We start from the raw sequence: 13,156 nt of genomic DNA, 5'->3' as shown, positions 1-13,156 counted from the left end.
TATATTTTTCTTTTTATATAGCTTAGAAAAAAATTATTGAATATAAAACCTGAGTTTTGTTAATTCCTTACAGTATTTTCACTTGTGTTGCTTACGTTTAAGCAAAATTTCCCCCTCCTCTCTTTTTGATTTTTCTTTTACTATGCAAATTTAATCTTTTGGGTTATTTACTTTAGATGCTTCATAAGATAAATTTTTTTTTTGTATAAATTGAGACATTTTATTTAAAAAATTTATTCTGTTCAGCATTTGTTTATGATTCCATTGAGAAGTTTGTCAATGATTTATTAATATTCAAATTGCGATGGAAAAAAGAATCGTGATTATAATAGTATTGCTAAAGTAATGCAATAAAGATTATTCCTCTTTTCTTAAATTTTTTTTCTTTCTTAATTTAAAATAAAAAATCCCAGCTTTTCAGAATATTGATATATGAATACATAACTCTTCATTAACTATTATTTTAATTAATTTTACTTTATAAAAACATTAAATAACATATCTGAGACATAACAAAAATTTTAATATGCTTGCTACTTAGTTTCATATTAATGACCATTTTATGTATATCAAATAAGAAATTTACGTTGCATCAAAACAATTGCAATACTTTGCATTTCACTAATATTCACTTACTTCACTTTATCTATTGGCAACAATACAATGCAATAAACAAGCTGTGAACCACTGTCTGCCGAGGTAGTAGAAAATAACTTGTGTTTGAATCTGTAAAAGTTACTTTCAAAAAGTTTGTTTATTTAATATATTTGAGAACTTGGAATTGTAAATTATTGTACTATATCTTTATCTAACAATGCAAACCTTGTTAAATTTGTATTGAGTATAAGAAAAACTGTTAATTAAAGCATTTTTATTCTAAGATATTAAAATAATAAAGATCTAAAAGATATTAAAATAACATTTAATTAAAAGAAATTTATTTTAAAATTCAACAGTATCAATTAATGTTCCATCTAGAAAATTTAATACAAACATAAATTTCAAAACCTGAGTGTTTTCAATGTGTCATTTAACATTGTTTTTTACTGAAATATTCGAATAATGGAACCTCACCAGCTATTGCTTTATAACATTTTTAAGTTTGGCGATGAATGTATATTTTTTTCCTTTAATCCAAATGTGGGTTAGTAACCTTTAAGTAATACTTAAGCATGTAAAGGTACATTTTATATAAGTTAGTAATATTTAAGGTATGGAAAATGTTTGGCCACAAATTTAGATTTTGGTGAAAAAACTGATTTTTAATAAAGTTATAAATTGGTGAAAAATAATATATTTAGAATTTTTTTTTTACACTTACATTTAAAATTTAATGTAAATATTGTTTCTGCTTCTAATCCATTACATATTACTAATGTAATGTCTTGAGTGTGATTAAACTTAGGGCCAGGAGAAAAGTTAAGAAAATATCAATTTCTAGGTCACAGAAATTTTAATTCTTGAGGAAATATAATTTTTATAACAAAATTTGAAATCTTAAATTTTTTATTGTTAAGAAAAAAAGGTATTTCACTCTCTTGTATAATCGTTGTTAAATCTAATTTTGTAAATGAAGACATCTTTCTAAATTGTTTTATGTGTTTGAAAATAATAAATTTAATTTGCACTTATTAAGTAGAAAATAGTATTTTTATATTAGTAAATGCGCATGATAAAAATAAAAAAATAATTAATAGAAAAAAACTAAAATGCATGTGAAATTTAAATAGTCAATAACTTCACTTTAGTATTCATTATATAATTTATTTTATTTACTTAATTACAAATATTTTATACCTAATTACATTTTTTTTAAATGTGTTTCGATTGTTCGTGTTTTAAATTTCTCTTTTAGAGGTATTGTAAGACGATTTAAAAATGTTAATTGTTGAAAAAGTCATAATATAATTTAAGTGTGTGCGCTTAGAGCTTAGTTTAAATTTTTGTGGTTGATATTATACTGTTTAGTATTTTACTGATTAAATTTTAGGAAAAAAAAATGGATTCCAAGAATTTCGGCATAAAAATCTGGGAAATATCTTCCAAAAAATTGGCAACACATTGTAAAATCATTCAATTTGATTGTGATTGATAATTGTGGTGTTTTCTTGTAAATGTATTTTAATTAACTGTTTATTTTTTTATAGTATATTTTGAGATTGTGTTATAAGTAAAATAAATTGGGAACTCAAATAACACAGCCCTGTATATGCTTATATGGTGAGAAAGGTGTTTTTTGACAGTTGTGTTTGCTATAGATGTCTTTTTAAATGCATGCTTTATTTCAAATATTCATCTGCTGTTTGGGTGTATTTTCTGGCAGCTATAGACTCCATAAAGATTCTCAAATCACAAAGACAATGTTATATGTGGCCTATGCACAGATTTATATGATGTCAATTTCGTTGCACATTAAATAACTATTTGCAAATTATTCCTAATTTTAAACCATCATTGGATGTTTTAAATCTTTTTATAAATGATCGTCACCCAACCAGTTTGAAGATATGTGTGAGTATTCGGTGTACTTGTCTAAACTTTTGTTTCATTTAAAACATGAAAGTTAAAATTTAAATTTTTGTAATCAAAATCAGTACAATTTTACAGAATTAGTGCCAAATATATATTTGTGTAATTAAGTAATTTTTTTCCGTTTAGAATAAATTATTTTACTTATCCAATGTTTTATAAATGCGAAAGATTATTATTTTTAATGTTTTTTTTTTCATTGTTATTTGTTTTTAGAAGTGTCTTTTAAATTCAAATTTCTTAAGTTCTCATAAGTGTGGCACTGAGAAGTGCTTTGATTATATCATTTTTTAATTAGTTCCTGTGCTAAGATAAATCTTAGAAGTGCCAATTTTTTAATTGTTGATTTTTTATGTGAAATTATTTCTAAAATAGTGCACAAGAGAATGACGCTATAATTGATTTCTAGTGCCTGTTACTTGCAGTTTACAAATATAAGTTATAGAAAACTGTTCAATTCAACATAATTGGAGTAGACTATTTAATAATCATATTTGTAAAGCTGGGATTTTTTTTCCATTTACTTTTAATATTCTTTATTAGCAAAAATGTGAAATAATTTTTTTATAAAATATATTCATTTCGTGGAAAAATTTTGTTAGACAATGAAAAACTTTCATTTTTAAAACTAATTTGTATTTCACGTATAATCTTATATATAATGTTAAATAACCTAATAATTTTTAGTGGTTTAAATTAATTTGGGGTTATTTTCATGCAAACCATTAACATGAATTCCGTACGAACATGAATTCCTTTGGTGAAGGAATTTTGAACAGATTTAATGGTTATAGGATTATTCTGAGTGGGTAGAAAAGTTCTGCTTCAGCAATTCAAGTAGCTCCAAAAATAAAATTTTTTTTTTTTTTTAAATTTTAAATCTTGAATATTTTTTGTGTTTAGCACTTAGTAAAACAATGAAACGTAAATTTAGCTTACAGATCAAATTATTACATCCTACTATATACTGGCTTTTCTTGTTTTAAAAAAAAAACTTTGTACCATTTTATGCAATTATTTAATGAATAATTTTGATTTTAAGACATATTCATTGATTCTACAACAAATGTGGTCATTGGCGTATGTCATGGTTTGAAGAAAAATTGAGCAAATTTAGTTGATTTCTAGAATTTAATAAGACTTATGATGGGATTTTTTTTTTCTTCATAAAGTTTAGTTTCCCTTCATTTTAAATATTTATCACCATTTTAAGTTCGGGTTGAAATTTTTTGGGTCAAAAACTTGTGTCAAAGAAATAGTTATATAGTGTGGTAAAAATGAAACTTGCTTGTTATGTTACAAAGGTTGGTTGGAAAGGTTACGGTTAATCTTCCATCACTTGTTTTTTTATTTTAACAAGATTTTACATCTTTCCCAGGATTTTAAATTTTATTATGTCATTGTTTTATATTATTAAATATTCTCTTGTTTTATAACTCAATGTGGTGAATTGTTTTCCAGACAAATCGGGGATCAAAGTTTTCAGTATTTTGATGGATTTCTCTCTTAAAAAATCTTTTTAGACCAATTCAGGTAGAACAAATAATTTTAGACTATAAGAATAAAAAAATATATAGCTGAACAAAAGTTTTTTCTTTTTCTGCATTGGCCATTATTAAAACAGCTAATGAGAGAAAAAGTCCCCCTTTTCTTATTTTCTCCCCTATTAAATTGTATATATGGGGTATTTGCACACCTGGAAAGTCTTGAATTTCAGTATTGAACAAAATTTGTCATGATTTTTGCTATTTTTTTAAAAAAAATCATGGAAAGTCATGGATTTAGGTCAACGAAAAATCTAATTTTTGAAATTCCATTTCACCTCCCCCAATTTCATGGTGTTCCGAATATCTGAATTTGTAACAAAATCCCCACTCAGTCATATTTTATTAAAGTACAAAATGTTTTCTTTAAAAATTATGGTGTTCTTTCAAAAAATGAAAGAAAGAACATCATTTCTAGCACAAATTATTTTTGGAACTTCTGTGATTTTAGAATTTTTGTTATTATTTATTTATTTTAATTTTATCAATTTAGAATTCTAGCTGGAGCAAGTCAGTCATTGGCAATTTTTTTTAATTCCGAAATGAGAATGGAAAAAATTAGGAGTTTTTCTTTCCTTTCTAAGAAAAGCATCTTTAGAATGTAATTCTGCAGAAATAAAAAAAAGAAAAAAATTTATTTGCTTTTGTATTTTTTTCAGCTATTTTATTGCTTCAACTCATTCTTTACTCTGTTTTTTTTTTTTAAAATTTAAAATCTATAAATATATGCAGAGTATAACAGTTTTGGTTATACCTATCATTTCAAAGAATGTAATTATAATGCTTTTTAAAATTTATTGTTGTGTTTTTGTCGGAGAAAATAGTAACTTCGTTAAGTCTTGAAAAATTCTTGGAATTAGTCGGGGAAAGTCATGAATTTGAAAATCTAAAATGTAGCAGATACCCTCTATACAGCTAAGTAATCTATTATTCAATTAAATAAAATATTTTTTTTTTCTATTTATAAATTGAATGAGAATGGGAAAACTTCTAATTAAAGAAAAGTTCAAATAAATTAGGTTTTTCTTTTAATTTGCCAATCATATATATAAATATAATTAATATAATCTTAAATATAGTTAATGTTATTATTATATATAAAGAGCAAACAATTTTCTTTATTTAAAGATAAAAATTTTATCTTTTTCATTTATTGAAAAACTTAAGCCTTATCTCCTTTTTATTTAAAAAAATTTCAGCCTTCAGAATTATAGTTATTTTCTTCTATGAGTCGAATCTATCGTATCAATTGCATAATTGTTTCCTTATAAAGTTATTAGGGGTTGTAATGTAAGAAGGCACAAAGAAACTTTAGATAATACATGTAAAATGTTCTAGATTCACCTATGGTTCGATGCAAGGAGAGTTAAGTTTGCTATTGTTTATTATAATGTAATTGTGCCTCATATTTTATTTCTTCTTTACATAGTTGCTTTGCTTATTTCTCTTGTGCACCTTTTTATATTCTTTGGAGAATGTTGAAATCATTTCTCAAGCGTATCACTGCCTTTCTTTTTCTTCAAAAAAAAAAAAAAAAAAAAGCAAATTGACTGCTTATGTGTAAAAAAAACATGCATTAAACTTGCATTTATATAATTTGAAACCATCAAATGTATTCCATGCTTGTGTAGTCTGTGATATTTTACATTGTTTACTTATAAGAAAAGTGCGAATCTCGATAAGATTATAATTCTCTTTTTTTCTTTTTTTTCACTTTCTAAAAAATTATTTTCATTATGACCTTTCCTGAAGAATTAAGAGATTGAACATGAAACTGATGTCATTATTTTAAAATTCATGCTTTGTTTAAAATACTTATTCAATCAAATATATAATAAAATAATATTTTAAAAATATAATAGTTTTTTTTTCTCTACTTTTTTCCCCCATTTATCAAATTTCAAAATATTGCATCAGCTAACCCAAATCTATCTCAACTATCAATATGTTAGCTATTGTTGGCACCTAAAAATAAATAAGCCTGCGAATTAATTACTGGGTTGAATTATTTTCTAAAAAATAGGAGTTTTAAATGTCATTCATAAAATTCTAATTCTCCTGTTACAGTACATTGAAAAAGCTTTTAAACCAATTTTTTTATCTTACTAATTATTTAAAAATATTTCGAAGAGCATAAAGTTTGTTTGGATTAAGAATTTCAGTTTCATATTTAATTAAGCTAAGACAATTAATGAATTGAAATATATAATGCTCACGTATTTCTTTTTTTATAATTTTTCAATCTCTTAAATTTTTTTCAGTAACGGTTGTAGATTTACTTATATTTTGGTCTAGTCATTTTATTATTTTTTTTTAAATTCTATTTTAATGTATTTTCTTGCACTGTTACATTTGTAAATGTTGCTATTTCTAAGTGCAATTTTCCCCTTCTAATCCAAACTGCCCATTAAGTGTCTGTATTACAGTTTTTGTTACATACCACACTATAAATTAAGTGTGATAATCAAATCTAGTATATGTGCATAAAAGTAAACTATTAAAAAAAATGTAATGTTTGTAAAAAAGAAACGAAATTTTATAATTATGCCTGTGAAATGGTAATGAAATGTATAATAAAGAATGATACTATAGAATATATACATAACAATGAACTGAGTGAGAAAGTACAAAAAAGTCGTTTGATTTTTGTGCTAACTGCTGGTGTGAATCCCGTTTAACGATAAAGTATTAGTTATTTAATTACTTAGGGTGTGGTGCTATCTTTTTATTTAACTAAACCTATAAAAAATAGTATTTTGTAAATTCTGACATACATGACATTATAGTTCATGCAGATAAAGCAACAATTGCAACTAAACCTAGGTTTTACCAGTTAAAGTGATGATGCCAGTCCTAGTTGATTAAAGCCGAAAAAATCTTCAATACTGGCACCTTTAACATTAAAATTTGGTGTAATCAAATCTAATTGGCTGAAGCCACATATAATACTTATTAGATAATACATTATTATATAATACGTAAATAACCCTTGCTCAGCGCCTATAAGTCTCATGCAATATTAAGATTCCCTACACTGATGTTTTTTAAGGTTAAGAGCTATTGCCTGGTATTCCTTTCACTGATATTTTTTTTTCTTCCTAAGGTTTAGGACCTTTGCATGGCATATACTTGCCTGATATAATGTATATTGTTGATATTGGCTCTGGGATTTTGTCTTCTGAAATTGGTTAGACCCAAGTTGAAAAATATAGAAACATTATGGATTCTTTGTGCTTAAATCGACTAAGATTGACAATACCCAATTTTAATCGGTTAAACCTAGATCAACCTTTCATTTTTGCTCTATCTGTAACGTAGTCATCATTTCAAAAAAAAATTGTAGATTTCAAAAAATGTCATTCTTTTTGTTTTGTGGTTGCCATACCAGAAATAGATGATGAGAGCTGCCCAGTTTCAAAATGTAATATATTAATACTTTAACCTATTTTATGGAGCTTTTTCATATCTAAATTGTGCATAATATTATGAGAATAAAGCTTAGAAAGAATGACCTTATGCATTTAGAAAAGATGTGGCATCTAATAAAAAAAACTTTTCTTAAAGGTGAGATGAATTTTTAATAGATTATTTTGCAGTGACTTTATGATATAAACTTTTTTAAACTATGTATCTTTAAAGATAATCTTAAAAATTAGCTCAAAATGTTATAGAATTATTGGTACACTTAGTGATATTTTATGTTTTTTTATTTGGGAAAATTCTGTCCTCCCCTTTTCTCAGACAGTTGTTAATGCAGTTTGTCTCCAGTGTTTTTGTGAATTCAAATTATATAGTACTTATTTTTTAATTTTAAGACAAAAGGAATTGTATTAATGCTGTGGTTTATTATTATGTGAAATGAAATTTTGTTTCAAATTAATTATAATGAAGCAATTATTTATTATAATTTGAATTTTTATTTTAAAATGAATTAGTATAACAAAGTCAAATTAATTAAGTCAAATTAATTAATGTATATGATATTTTACATTAATTTTGAACTTTTAAAGTATGATTACCCTACCAGAATCAAAGATCATTTTTTTTCTTTCTAAAATTTTAAAACACTAACAGTTTTATATAATTTGGAATTTTTTCGCATTTATTTATGATAAAAAAAATTCTTTTAATATAATTTTTTAACAAGTTTAATTTTGAAAAATTTAATCCATTTATGAATAATTGCTTCTAAGACTGTTATTTTCTTGATTTTATGTAAATTCTTATGTGTATATGCATATGAAAATCTGAACTCTTAGAGATAAAAACTTTTTTTATAGGTATCTTATGATAGGCATTGAAATACTGAACACTATATTAAACATCACTGTAAACAATGATTTTATCTATTAACTTTCGATGGTTATAAAATTTATTTTCTAATAGTTTTTTTTTTCCTTACATGTGTTATACAATGTTGCTGTTGTATTGATCTGAATAGCTGATGTAATCCATACATAGTTAATTTAACTATATTTAAAAATATTCTTTAACGTAAGTTATTTTAAAACAAGTATAATGTTTCAAGTGTTATTTTAAATCTACGTTATATTAGCTTTTAAGAACTGTTTTTCATTTAATTCGTATGGTTTTCTTATCTTTATTAATGATATAAAAGATTTAAACAAAATGTTTATTTGCGAAACGTTTATCCTAATGTATTCTATGTTTCATTTTGAACTGGAAAAGTATTTCAGTGAAAACGCTACGCATTTGCTGAAATGTTTGATTTTAACTCTTTCAGTCCTTTTTATGCACATAGCCTTTGATACAAGTACAGTGACTAATTAACAATAACCAAAGTGAGAGACAAAGAGAAACCACTGCCTGATATAGTAGAAATATTTTTGAGTTATAATTATTATATACAGGGTATCTGCCCACCTGGAAAGTGATGAATTTCGGTATTAAACAAAATTTGTCATGATTTTAACTATTTTCTAAAAAAAAAATCATGGAAAGTTATGGATTTAGGTCGCAGAAAAATCTGATTTTTAAAATGGAATTAACCCTTCTCCCAATTTCATGGTGTTCCGAATATCTGAATTTGTAGCAAAATCCCCACTCACAGTCATACTTTATTAAAATAAAATACAAGATAAAGACATAAAATACTTTATTTTATGTCTTTATCATGTTCTTTAAAAATTATGGTGTTCTTTCAAAAAATGAAAGAAAAAACATTTCTAGCTCGAATTATCTTTTAAAATATTGTGATTTCAGGGTTTTTATTATTTTTTTTTTATCAATTTAAAATTCTAGCTTAAGCAAGCCAGCATTGGTGAATATTTTTTTACTCCGAAATGAGAACAGAAAAATCAGGAGTATTTCTTTCCTTTCCGTTGAGCAAGAAAATTATCTTTAGAATATAATTCTGCAAAAAAAAATTGCTCTTGTATTTTTTTCAGCTATTTTATTGCTTCAACTCTTTCTTTACTCTGTTTTTTAAATTTAAAATCAATAAATATGAAGATGCAGAGTATAACAGTTTTGGTTATACCTATCATTTCAATTAATGTTATTATAATGCTTTTTACATTTATTATTCTATTTTTGGCGGAGAAAATAGTAACTTCGTTAAGTCATGAAAAGTTCTTGGAATTGGTCATGAAAAGTCATGAATTTGAAAATCTAAAATGTAGCAGATACCCGTAGAAATATTTTTGAGTTGTAATTATAATTATTATATACATTAATTCAAAAATTTTCTTTCATTATCCAATTTTTTATTTAATCATTTTAGTAGTTTATTTTATATTCTGGTCTTACAACACTTTTTATTCTGATCTCAATTTATAGTTATTGAAGCTAGTTTAAAAAAAAAAAAACTTTATGTGCCTGTTTAAAGAAATACATAAAATTCAGAACATCCTTCATTTATTTATGCTTTCAAAGAAACTTAAAAACTCATTGGTATAGCTGGTATTTTTTAATAATTTTCTCCTTATATTTTACTACTTTTTAGAAATTTTTAAGGAAATATAGTATACATCGATTAAAGAAATATGGTGCAGGTCGATACAGGAAATATCGTGCTGGTCATTTAAAGAAATATAAAGCGGGTTCATAACAATGTAGCCTTAGGTATAATAAAGAAATTTCTTTGTATGATTAGGCAGCTCAATTCTACAACATATTACATAATGACACATTAACATAGTGCAACATTGAACTGGACTGAAAGGGTTAATGTATTTCTCTTATTATATTCATTAAATGCGCCTATTTTAAACCTGTGAAATATACTATGATTAAAAAAAATAAGTTATGAGAATTATCATTTAAAAATTTCAGTTTTATTTTAAAAATCCAATAACTTTGTTTATTTTCATAAATAAAAAAACATTAAATATGCATAAATAAAAGCATTGAACAGTTTCAATGTGTATTATTAAGTTTTGCATTTTATTGATCCTTCTATTGAGATAAATGATACATTTTATATGTTGCCATGATTTTTTTTTTAAATACCATTGTTGTTAAACTTCTGCAATTTTTTGAAACATTAGCACAAAATTATTTTTTTATTCAGCACTAAATAATAAATCCACACATTTTTGGCCCAATTCTTGTTATTAAGTGGTATGTTTTCGTCCAGCTAAACTTGTGTAAAAATGACACACGTAAGAAACTTTCAGAGCGTTAATGTATCTCAGTGTCATTTTTATGCATATTAAATGAACGAACTTACCACGTTGGTTCGGTTTCCAAGCTCAGTCAAGAAAAAAAAATAGTTTTTTAAAGAATTAAATTTTCTTTCTAATTCTTTAGTGTGGAGTAATTCACGAAATGACCCTTTAATTTTCACTCATTAAAACGGAAACCTTAAGTTTTGGCTTCGAATGTTACACAGCACTGACCAGGACAACTGACCCTGGTACAGCTTACAAGTTCTCTTTCGTAATTTTAATACATAGGAATCACTAAAATTTTCACGTCGCAAATTAAGGTCTAAGATGTTAAAAAAGCGGCACCAACGAAATGGCAAAATAAAATAATAGAAAAATATTTATTTTCTATTTATGTTCCTAATCCAACAATTCAACTTTCGTGATTTTAATGCATAGGAATCACTAAAATTTTCACGTCGCAAATTAAAGTTTTAAGATGTTAAAAAAGCAGCACCAACGAAATGGCAAGAATAAACTAATCGAAAAATATTTATTGATGAATAAGCTCGAAAATTTTAATGATAAAAGTAAATTAACTACCTGGTAATTTAAGTAAATTAACTATTAAGTAATTTTGGAAGTGATTCAAGTCAATGCCGTGGAAACTTGTAAGCTGATGCAGAAACTAGCATATATAAAGCGCTTTGAGCATCATTAGTACCCTGTAGGAAATAAATACTTTTTTTTTTCCAATCCAATGTGTATAAATTACAATGCCATCCTGTTTAGTACGCCCTTTCTTCATTTCATTTTGTTTTTCATCTTACCACCATTTAATTTTACCATCTCGTTTGCAATTTCGTTAAGAGTTAGTTGCATAGCCACCTGGCTCCTTTCTTGTCATTTAACTCAAGTTTTAATCAGTCTTTTTCTCAATTTATTTTATATGAAAGTTATGACTGCTTTGTAAAACCAACTGTACTTTTCTTATATAAACGTGATTGAACTTGGAAACAGTTACCTGGTTTCGAGAATTGGGTTATACGTCTTCTTAACTAAAGAGCAAACTGAAGAGGATTGCTCAGGGCTCAAATGTAATGCATTTAAATTTCACTGAAGTTTAGATTTAGATTAATTAAAGGTGAAAATAATTTAAAATGATGTGTGCTGTAGACTTATTTTTCAACATTAATTACTGTACGTTACGTTAATTTCTTTGTTTTTTTAAAGAAAAAAATCATTTTCGAACTACAGCCTTTAATTATATTAATCAAATTTTGCAAAGAAGCTCTTATATAAAGTCTTTCTTCTTGCTGGCCCAAAAGTCACAAAAATAAGCGCAAATTTCATTTGCATTTCAAACATAGTTTTTTAATTTAGATTTTTTAAATTTTGTTATTTAATATACAAAATTAATTTTCGCAATGTGACCACCCAAAAATTTTACACTGCTCAGTAATTTGGGAAATTTTGTTTGACATTCTGCAAATTTAGGTACTTGTTTCATTCGTCCAATGCGTTACAAATGGAACTTGACATCTTGTTCGATTCAAGCAATAAAAAAGACATCCTTTTTAATGAAGTCTTGAAAACATCGGAAAATAATAATTCATCTTTAGTAAATAAACGGCCGTTTAACGAAAACTTGTTTCTAAGATCGTTCTTTTAGCAAAAATTTAAAATTGAATCCACCTTTTTTTCAACAAAAAAAAAAGTATTTTGCGATTCTGCTGAAGATGATTTTTCTCTGAGGATAATTGACTGCAAATATAATATATGAGCTGCAAAAATTTTTAGGTTTCAGGCAGGGGCTGATTGAGGCTTTTCGTCAATGACAAAAATGGTTTTCCCGATACAGAAATATTTCGCGTGTACGAGTTCATATGACATATTGTACCATATTCTTTACATTTACTTACTATCTTCAAGTGACAGGTCAAGGATATTCTTTACTTATAAACCTCGTCCAAGCTCTGATTGCAAAATGATTTTACACGACTGTTTATACACGAAAATTTATTTGCTCGTTTTCCATTCTCAGCGTAGCTTACACATTTTAATGGAAATAGATTTGTTGGATTGGGTTTCTGTAAGAAATATATTTTTGGTCTTCTAGTACACTTTCTATCCAAAGTACTGTAGTATTTGAACATGCTATAGTTCACCTTCAAGTCTCTTTCTTTTGAAAGGAAAAAAAAAATAATTAAAGATCTCGTTGCAAGTTTAAAGAAAAAAAGGAAGAAACTAGACTTAACTACCGTAGCAACAATTTTTCTTGGCCCAAGTAAGGGTCAAAATTTGGATAGCCTGATTTTGCCCAAATGGACCTAAATAGGTTCGAACTATTTTATACTTCCCAGGCAAAATAGTGATTTGAAAATGTAGGGTAAATCGGACAAATCAATATGGGTTCGGGCTATCGATACAATATATCGAACAATTCTATATAGGGCCTATCTAGGCATAATATTA

Source organism: Parasteatoda tepidariorum, chromosome 2, assembly GCF_982258835.1.
Source record: "Parasteatoda tepidariorum strain Cologne lab strain chromosome 2, Ptep-v5.0, whole genome shotgun sequence".
NCBI lineage: Eukaryota > Metazoa > Arthropoda > Arachnida > Araneae > Theridiidae > Parasteatoda > Parasteatoda tepidariorum.
This window is presented reverse-complemented; position numbering follows the sequence as displayed.